This window comes from Triticum aestivum, chromosome 7D, assembly GCF_018294505.1.
Source record: "Triticum aestivum cultivar Chinese Spring chromosome 7D, IWGSC CS RefSeq v2.1, whole genome shotgun sequence".
Classification (NCBI taxonomy): Eukaryota; Viridiplantae; Streptophyta; class Magnoliopsida; order Poales; family Poaceae; genus Triticum; species Triticum aestivum.
The window spans coordinates 581,201,487-581,211,486 of NC_057814.1; positions in this window are offsets into that span (position 1 = coordinate 581,201,487).

Sequence of the window (10,000 nt, forward strand, 5' to 3'; positions counted from 1 at the left end):
TCTCTTCCAGCCCCCCGGCCCCTCTTTGATAAGGAAAGTTTTCATTTCTCAAATAAAAAATGACAAATATGGTTCGATGGCTCTTCTCTACTAACCACAAGGATATTGGGACTCTCTATTTCATCTTCGGTGCCATTGCAGGAGTGATGGGCACATGCTTCTCCGTACTGATTCGTATGGAATTAGCCCGACCCGGCGATCAAATTCTTGGTGGGAATCATCAACTTTATAATGTTTTAATAACGGCTCATGCTTTTTTAATGATCTTTTTTATGGTTATGCCGGCGATGATAGGTGGATTTGGTAATTGGTTTGTTCCGATTCTGATAGGTGCACCTGACATGGCATTTCCACGATTAAATAATATATCATTCTGGTTGTTGCCACCAAGTCTCTTGCTCCTATTAAGCTCAGCCTTAGTAGAAGTGGGCAGCGGCACTGGGTGGACAGTCTATCCGCCCTTAAGTGGTATTACCAGCCATTCTGGAGGAGCAGTTGATTTAGCAATTTTTAGTCTTCATCTATCAGGTATTTCATCAATTTTAGGTTCTATCAATTTTATAACAACTATCTTCAACATGCGTGGACCTGGAATGACTATGCATAGATTACCACTTTTTGTGTGGTCCGTTCTAGTGACAGCATTCCTACTTTTATTATCACTTCCGGTACTGGCGGGGGCAATTACAATGTTATTAACCGATCGAAACTTTAATACAACCTTTTTTGATCCTGCAGGAGGGGGAGACCCAATATTATACCAGCATCTCTTTTGGTTCTTCGGTCATCCAGAGGTGTATATTCTCATTCTGCCTGGATTTGGTATTATTAGTCATATCGTATCGACCTTTTCAAGAAAACCGGTCTTCGGGTATCTAGGCATGGTTTATGCCATGATAAGTATAGGTGTTCTTGGATTTCTAGTTTGGGCTCATCATATGTTTACTGTGGGCTTAGACGTTGATACGCGTGCCTACTTCACCGCAGCTACCATGATCATAGCTGTGCCCACAGGAATCAAAATCTTTAGTTGGATCGCTACCATGTGGGGAGGTTCGATACAATACAAAACACCCATGTTATTTGCTGTAGGGTTCATCTTTTTGTTCACCATAGGAGGGCTCACTGGAATAGTTCTAGCAAACTCTGGGCTAGACATTGCTCTACATGATACTTATTATGTGGTTGCACATTTCCATTATGTACTTTCTATGGGAGCCGTTTTTGCTTTATTTGCTGGATTTTACTATTGGGTGGGTAAAATCTTTGGTCGGACATATCCTGAAACTTTAGGCCAAATCCATTTTTGGATCACTTTTTTCGGGGTTAATCTGACCTTCTTTCCCATGCATTTCTTAGGGCTTTCGGGTATGCCACGTCGCATTCCAGATTATCCAGATGCTTACGCCGGATGGAATGCTCTGAGCAGTTTCGGTTCTTATATATCCGTAGTTGGGATTCGTCGTTTCTTCGTAGTTGTCGCAATCACTTCAAGCAGTGGAAAGAACCAAAAATGTGCGGAAAGTCCTTGGGCTGTTGAACAGAATCCAACCACACTAGAATGGTTGGTACAAAGCCCTCCGGCCTTTCATACTTTTGGAGAACTTCCTGCGGTAAAAGAGACAAAAAGCTAAAAAAAACCTCTCCTAACTATGAAGGAAGTTTCATAGAGATAGGTGTGGGGAAATAAGTTCTTCATTTGAAGAGTTAGTTGGCTGGCCTACCGGCCCGCAGATTAGGTTGGCTTTTATCGCCAACTGAACTGCGTAACCAAAGCGATTCCTTCTTGGTGGAGATAGGTGGGTCCTGGTCCAACCTAAGTCAGTTCGAACCTGACGGGTCGTTCGTTCGTGTGGAGAATCTCTCTCCTTACTCAGGATTTCTTTATCTTCGAGGCGAGGCATATTCATATGTCGAAGAAGGGGGAAGTGTCTCCATTTACGCTCATAGAACCCGGAAAAAAGAATATACCGTCGTTTAAGGACCAAGGATGCGATGTGAGAAGCGTAGGTCGGAGTAGCAGGAGTATGCGACAAGCAGTTGCATGTTTGATGTGGGTCTGTAACGAGATGAATTAGAACACTTGGAATCCTCGCGGATATAGCTGCCACGAGGGCTCTTTCCCACTTAATAGATTCATTCCTTCGTTACGGCGGTTGAGGGTACCTGCCGTTCAGAGATGCTATCAGAGTAGGAAAGTTAGCCAAGTTATCCTGCCTAGTTTAGATAAAGCACCCCGATCATACCAGACGCAACCCGATCATTGTATACATAACATAGTGGAATTTGAGTAAATTCTCTCTGCCTTTCCCATTTCCAATTCAAAAACCACTAGGCATAGAAGGAAATCTTTCCCGGTAGAAGGTTCTCAGTAATCAGCAGTGGGAATAAGCCCTTCCAGTCTTTTTCGCCTAAGAAGGTTTTGGAGGAGGAACCTATGGGAACGGCAGTCCTGCATCGAGATTATTAGTTGCTTACCGCTGCACATTTTATCAAGATCAACCTGTGGGAATAGCCGTCCCTTCCTTACCAAAGAAAGAAAAAAGGAATGACGCGGTCTGGTTTACAAGTAAGAAAGAAATAGGATAAGGGTAAAGGTGACGTTTTAGCTCTTCGTTCCGCTCTTGGTTTACAGGCTTTGTTAACCGGACCGGAAAAGGGGGCATTTTCTGGGTAGGTTTCCCTATTAAGTCAGCACCGGATCAAGATTGGAGACCCACCACAAGCAGAGAACAAAAAGCCTAAGAGTGGTGACCAACCATCTGCAAAAGGAGTAACAGAGCAAAGCGGAGAAGAGAAGGGGGAAGAAAAAAGGTTCCTAACTCATTGGATAGCTTAATCTATTGGTCAGGGATCCCATCTTTACTTTATTTAGGTGCCTAGACTTTTCGGGGCATAGGGTAGATTTCACAGTCCTTTAAGTGAATACGCCTTCTCTTTATGTATAGAGCTCTTAAAGAATGGATCAGCTCCTAGCGAAAAAGTCCAAGGTCTGAATACCAAGAGCGGTCAAACACAGTGATCGGTCCCGGTCAATGGGTAGAAAAGCCCGCCCTATAATCTGAAGTAGTCTTCGACTAGGTATATAAAATGGATAAAAAGAAAGAAGGGGAGGAGAGGAGATAGATGCATTTCACTAGGCGTATATGATATTGGAAAGAATGGAATCGAGTAAGCTTAGGCCAACCGATAAGTCATCTTTGTGTAACTTCCCATATGCCTACTTCTAAGCTAAAGTAAGGAAATAGGGTGAGATAAGCAAGAATGAGCCGAACGAAGACGTAAGGTTTGTTTAGATGTAGTCTTTGTGCTTTTCAAGTTGCTTCTTGCGAAATCAACTAAGTTCGAAAAAGCCATGCCCAGGTTTCCGGGAGTTTAGATAAGATATGTCAGCTGTTGGAGGATCAATATTATCCGGGGGATCCATATATTATGAGGGAGTATAGAGAGGGGGTCTAGAGATAGTACAGTCTGTAGTGAACCTATTCATTAAATGGACTTTTCCCTTACCTCTCATCAGCTTCCCTTTCCCTCGCCGGTGCAGTGCCATCTGGATACCTCATAAATAAATCAAGCAGGCCGGCTAGTAAGCGATCCCGAGGGGCTATCTTCTCTCCCATGCTGGTGCCTTGCTTAACTCAAGTATAAAGTGGAAATTAAAGCCAAAATCCGGGGTGATAAAATTCCATTTGAATCTTGAGATCCAAGAAGAAGGATAGCTTCATGAGTTCGTTCTGACTCCTAGCTTAGCTGGAAAGCTTTTGCTTGTATCTGGCAGTGGGTGTAACATCCATCATACTCAAACAGAAGAAGGTTTGCTTATCTAGCTCCAAGGCAGTTATAATCATTTACAGAACCAGGGTTTGCACCTACTGAGGAGGAGAAAGGGCCGACGACCCATACTAGAACTCCAAGATAAGATCTTTCAGTCGATCAGACGGCCGAGGCCTTTAATAAGGTCCGGTTGTGCCAACGAGTTCTTCTAGTTATGAATCGCCGTAGGGAGGTAGCATTACATTTTTATTAGCAAAATAGAGCTCCTCATAGAAAAGAATGGCGAAGAAAGTGTTAGAGTACTTTCTTTCTGTTCAGTCCTGGAACTTATTCTTTTCCGATCGACCTATCAACAGTAGCGATCATACCCCGTCGAGCGAGTTAGGAGCTGCTCACAAAGAAGGCCGAAACCAGATGAGATGGCCGAAGCAGATACCAGAGAATAGGTTCCTTCACCGAAGTCTACTTTATTTTAGAATTCAAATTCAATTGATGCCGCACAGGCTGACCATTTAAAATAGGTGGAAACGGGAGACTGGAGAAGATGATCACACTTTGGAAGAGAGACAGTCGCGTACCTGCCCCGGGAGGGGGCTTTTGTTCGATACAATCACTGAACTCAACCGCTTAGACTGGAGATGGCACTTGAAAACTCGTACAGAAATCTATCAACTTGACTTAGAGGAAGAAGTGGCAGGGGGTAGGTCGGCTGTTTTAAGTCCGGATGGTTCCTCTTGTTGGCATGGCGTTGGTATGCCTCGCTATCCTTCAACTCTGGATCCGCCATCCTTCAAAACAACAACTACCAAAACACGAACTCAACGGCTTAGAACCGTAAACCATATACCTTCTCGGTAAAACACATCTCAAACAGATTATTATCGAAATGAATGGATTTTATCGCCTTAAGTAAGAGAAAAGGTTTGTGCTTTCGCCAGAAATTGACTACCTACCCATTGATTGGATTTCTTCTTCTCCCAGATCCAATAGAAGTTTCCAATGAGTCATTGCCAACTGCTTTAGCAGGAATGATCGAAAGCAGCAGGGGTTTAGTGATCAAGCTCTCACTTTAAAGTCCCTGCCAGCAATACCAATCCCATGCTCTTCGATGGTTCTTACGCTCTGAAAAGAATCCTTCTAAGCTTTCCTCCTAAAAAGAACCTACGTTCCATTATAGACATAGAATCTATCGTTGACCTACCCAAAGTCTTCTTTTGGTTCCTAGAACCATGCAGGAAAATCACTTGAGCAGTGACAGGTCAGCATCAATGGTTTTGAGATGAAAAAAATCAGTCAAACAACACTGGCAGATCGGCAATCCGATCGGGACCTTCGCACTTGACCATCGTAAAGGGATCGTTGTTGCTTGGTCGATCGATCCGTCCTTCCACCCCAAAGCTGGTAATCCAGATCAGAGTTCTTTGGATGGCATGTAATGGATTTCATTATGAAAAGGGTCATTTTTTTGATGTTGTAAACTTCATATCCAGAGAAATGGATGACTGGCTGAGGGACATATAGATTACTTCAGATCTCCACCTTCCTATGCTATGTATGCCAACCTTGATCTAATAAGTGGTCTTAATTAATATGCAAGATAGGATAATATTATACAAATGGTTGGTTTTGTTCAATACTTAGGTAGGGCTGACTACGCCACCTCAGCAGCTGGGACTGGAATTGCTTACAATGCATCTGGCCACTGACTGAATTCGAAGTAGGGCCAGTGTATAAAGACCGGCTTATCTCTCTTAAGACTTAGTCCACTTTCTACTAGAATCAGATTTTCTAGTTTGCAAGCAGGTGTGCCAGCTGTAACAAAAACTTACGGCTTAGGTGGATTTCTTTAGTCAGTCTATAACTCAGGCTTTTCTTTATAGGACTCCCACACAAGTAAGTAGCTAGCTAGCTGGTATTGCCAAAGCCAAAAACACTGCTGCATTCGAAAAGGCGAACCGCGCGGACCCGACTTCTTCCTTTTATGCTGAAACTAGGGCTCCCTCTGGGTAATTCTACCTATCCGTTTGGACCACGTACCTAGATCAAGTCAATCATTTCAATCTAAGTTGTCCTCAGCTACAGCAAAAACAGAAGAAAGCAACAAGTTCTCCGTTTCCTGTTCCCAAAGGGTGTGAATGGAATCAATAATTATATATATATATATAAAGTTGACGTAAGCTGTATGCATTCGGTGCCCTCAAGTAGGTACGACTATGGATCATTCTATTCCTTTCCTTTAGGTAGTCCTAAAAAGCAAAACGTAATGGTAGAGGATGAAGGAAACAAAGAATGAAGTCTGCACCTTTGACTACTGATGAACCGCCATTTCGTTCTTTTCTTCTTTGTTCGGCTTTCACAAGCAAGATACCTTGAAGCAGGTGACAGTCTATAGCCCAGGAGAGTACCATTGCTGACATGATACAATTGGCCTTCCTCTTCAGATTTATTTAGAACTTCAAGCGTTCAAGGCAAGGTTGTGCAATCTCTCGTACCTGCGAGAAAAGGGCTTATTTACTACTTTTTATCGATCAATGGTCCACCGGTCCCATCCAATGAGTGGTATCTGAGTATCATAGTATCATAAGAAAGTTCATTTGTACACCCGCTTATCTTTCTATAGAAACTTATCTCTAAATGATTTTTAGATAGGATGTTTCTGGAATTACCCCTGCTACGTAGAATGGGATAGTGTCAACGTCCTTCATTATAGTACCGAAGATGCTCGTAGGCTGGTCGATGGAAAGGATGGCTTTTATTCAAAGAGATGGAGATCCTGGTTTAGCAGCGGTTGCCCGTCCTTGGGTTTATGTCGAGCTTTTCGTATTAAGCACTGGGAGCAGAGAAATCCTAGGGTTGCTTTGTCTTCCTCTTCTGTTCTTAAATATAACTGAAAAGCATCCTGTTTCTTTAGTTGCCTCAAAGCTCAGGATCTCCCCATGTTTCTTCTGGAGATGTGTCAGTGGCTTTGCAATGATGCCGAAATGGCGAACGAAGCGCCTGTAATAGCCGGCCAAACCTAAGAAGCTGCGGACTTCTTTGACTGATTGCGGAGAAGACCAGTTGGCAATGTTCTTAATTTTGTGGGTTTCAGTGGCAACCCCATGCTGGCTGATAGTATGGCCCAAATAGGATAACTGGCGTTGAGCGAAAGAGCACTTTGAGCGTTTGACTTGCCATTGATCCCTTCTTAACAACTCAAGCACTGATTGCAAGTGGATTGTGTGATCTTCAAGAGAGGCACTGTAGACTAAAATGTCGTCAAATAACACCAGGGCGCATTTGCGCAGAAGGGGTTTGTTTGAGAGTGGCGTTCATGGCTCCCAAGAAGGTGGCTGGTGCTCCCGCGAGGCCGAAGGACATGACCTTGTACTCGTAGTGCCCTTCCAGAGTCTGGAAGGCTGTTTTGAATTCATCGCCAGCTGCCATACGAATCTGGTGATAACCAGCTCTGAGATCGGGTTTAGAAAACCATGAGGCACCAGACATCCAGGAGTTCTTCGACTATGGGCACTGGATACTTGCTGACGACAGTCATCGCATTTAGACAGCGATAATAAATACATAAACGCCAGGAGAAAAAAAATATAAGATTTTTGGTCATAGAACCCCTGGTACCAATGTTTATAGAACTGTCCAGAATTGATAAAGAGAAGCAGCTTTGAAGTCATGGAGAACGAAAATAGGACCCTGGCTCGAGCCCATCTAGTGATTAAAGGTAAAGTGCTTCGGTACATTGGTGCAGGGGAATGCGTACCTACGCCTTTTAACTACCTTGGGGAGAGCGGACTCGCTGATGACCCTCCTTGGGAAACAAATGAAGTGGGTGGATTGGAGTTCGTCTCCGCCAATTAGAGATACGGTGCTGACCCAAGCTGAGTGAGTGAAGGCTCCGGCTTGACCTACTAGCTGTTTGCTATCAATAAATAACTAGCTGACAATATGCTATGCTTACTCTCCGAGCACTAAAGCTATCGAGAAGTGATGCAACAAAGGTTGTTGAAGGTAAAAACCGTCAAACAGAGAAATCTTAATCGTCAGAACAACGCTGAACCTAACTTGTACAAGAGTTGGTAAGAAAGTGCAAACGTTGAGTAAGAAATCGCCATAGGGCGGCACAAACAGAAAGAAAGGCTTCTGCCAATCGGAATAGGAATGCGAAATCCCAGTAAAAGGGTGTTCAGTCGAAGATAGGAGGATTCCTTTGATCCATACCGTCATCTGACGGACTTCCTGCTGACTTCGTCAATTGCTCTTTATCGCTTAATAGAAGGGAAATTTCATGAGATAGATGAAAAAATGAATATCAATCGAGAAAAAGCTTAAATAGACACAATTCGTAATAGATACAATTCGTAAGGAAGAAGTGATCAAAAGTACGAGGTCGGCATAGGAGATATGATGTGTCGGAGGCAGAAGGCACGGAGAAGTCAAGATCTTCCAAGATAAACCCATTCCGATGCCTATAAAATCAGGTGCACCGCGTCTATACTACAAAAGTGTGATAGGTTTCTTCGTATTTCTTCCGCCGACATCGCTTTCTTATTCCTAACACAATTGTTTAGCTAAGTTTGCTAACGAATCAGGGAGAATCAACAACGAACACCGCATTTTGAAAAGGAGACGTGATTTATTCCTACCGTCCTGAACACGTCTAGAAACAGCAACCTCGTACATAATACCATTTCGCATTACAGTATCCACTTTCAAGTCGGGGTGAAACTTACTAAGATGTTGGGTCATCAGAATACCATCGAATCGACTCATGTTATGAAAGTAAATAATTAGTGACTTTCTTTGTTTGCTTACAACAGAAAGTATTCCATTTATGAATGCTTGGAGTACACAATCACTTCGATCATAAAATGATGGGTGCGTATTTATGTATTCGTGGGAACTATAATGATTAATATAAATCTTTGATAGTTTCTTGTCTGAATTGACAGTCATAAAGGCGGCTGCATAAGCGTGGTGGCGGGGAAGATTTTGGATTCTATTATCTCCGCGGGAACATAGTTCCGATCCAACAAGGGAATGGTTTCAATGTCACCTACAAGGAATACTGATGGTTTAGGAGGTTGCCCTTTATAATCAGGGTCTGCTTCCAGTTCCTTAAGGTATTTATCCATTTTTAGCTTATTCTTATTTGGAAGTTTGGTAATGTATGATGGGAATCTTGAATTATTTTTACATATAGGTTCTTCCGCATGATTTTCCATATCACTTTGTGAAAAAAAGAGATCTCATTAATGCTTCTCAAAATAGTTATAGCAATCCCTCGCCATCTGAGCCAGAACGAATCCCAGTCAAATCTCTAAATGCTTTTGGCATTCTTTTCCCTCGCATTTCCCTAATTCTTTTATTAATATGGGAATGGGAGCAAATGAGGAGGCATCGAGTCGAAGAAATGAATTGCTCTTTGGCTAGTGGAAATGGGGTTCTTGTCGTCAACGAAGTAACTGCTCTATTTGGAGAGTGGAGCCAGCCTCAAAGCCGCCTTGGTTCTATAGTAATCTCTCAGCGTTTGAGTTGACTAATCCGATGGTACTTGAAGAAGAGTGAAACGACGAGATTTCCTTATAGGAGGAGAAAGGGATTCCTGTTGCTTTTGGGTGGGTCCAATCAAGGTACGAAAAAACTCTTTTCCCACGGCTCACTAATACGATCCTATCTTACCATTCTTCTATCCTTCTTCATCACGGGACAGAAGCATAACGCTGATCTATGGACGAAGGAAGGTATCAGAAAATTCATTATGACCTAGACCTAAACCAGGCTGATATTGAACAGAGGAGGAGTTCTTGTTACTACTTCTCGCTGGCACCAAAAGAAGTTTCGCCTGATTCGGACCTTTTGTGGTGGTCTGCCGAGGACAGCACCTAAAAACAACCCTTGTGCCATGGAATATTCCCTTTTACGATTGGAGAACCTGGCTTTGATGACATTCCTGAGGAAGGTATTTCCCCTACTAGGCTCGTTGCTTCGCTTATTAAAGATCAGAGAAGCGAATGCCTCTCGTAATTGATTGAAAAGTGCTCGCCTCTAGTTCCGGCAGATGCCTGCCATGTACCATCCGTGGAGGAAGTAGTGGGTTATTGGAAGTATAGGATTATTTCTCAAGTGTCACCAAGGATACACCCCACTTACTAAATAGGCCTGTGGATGCGGCATCTGGCTCTATGCGATGAAAGCAATGGGAAATGAGATTCTGGGTTTGATTACTGGTACA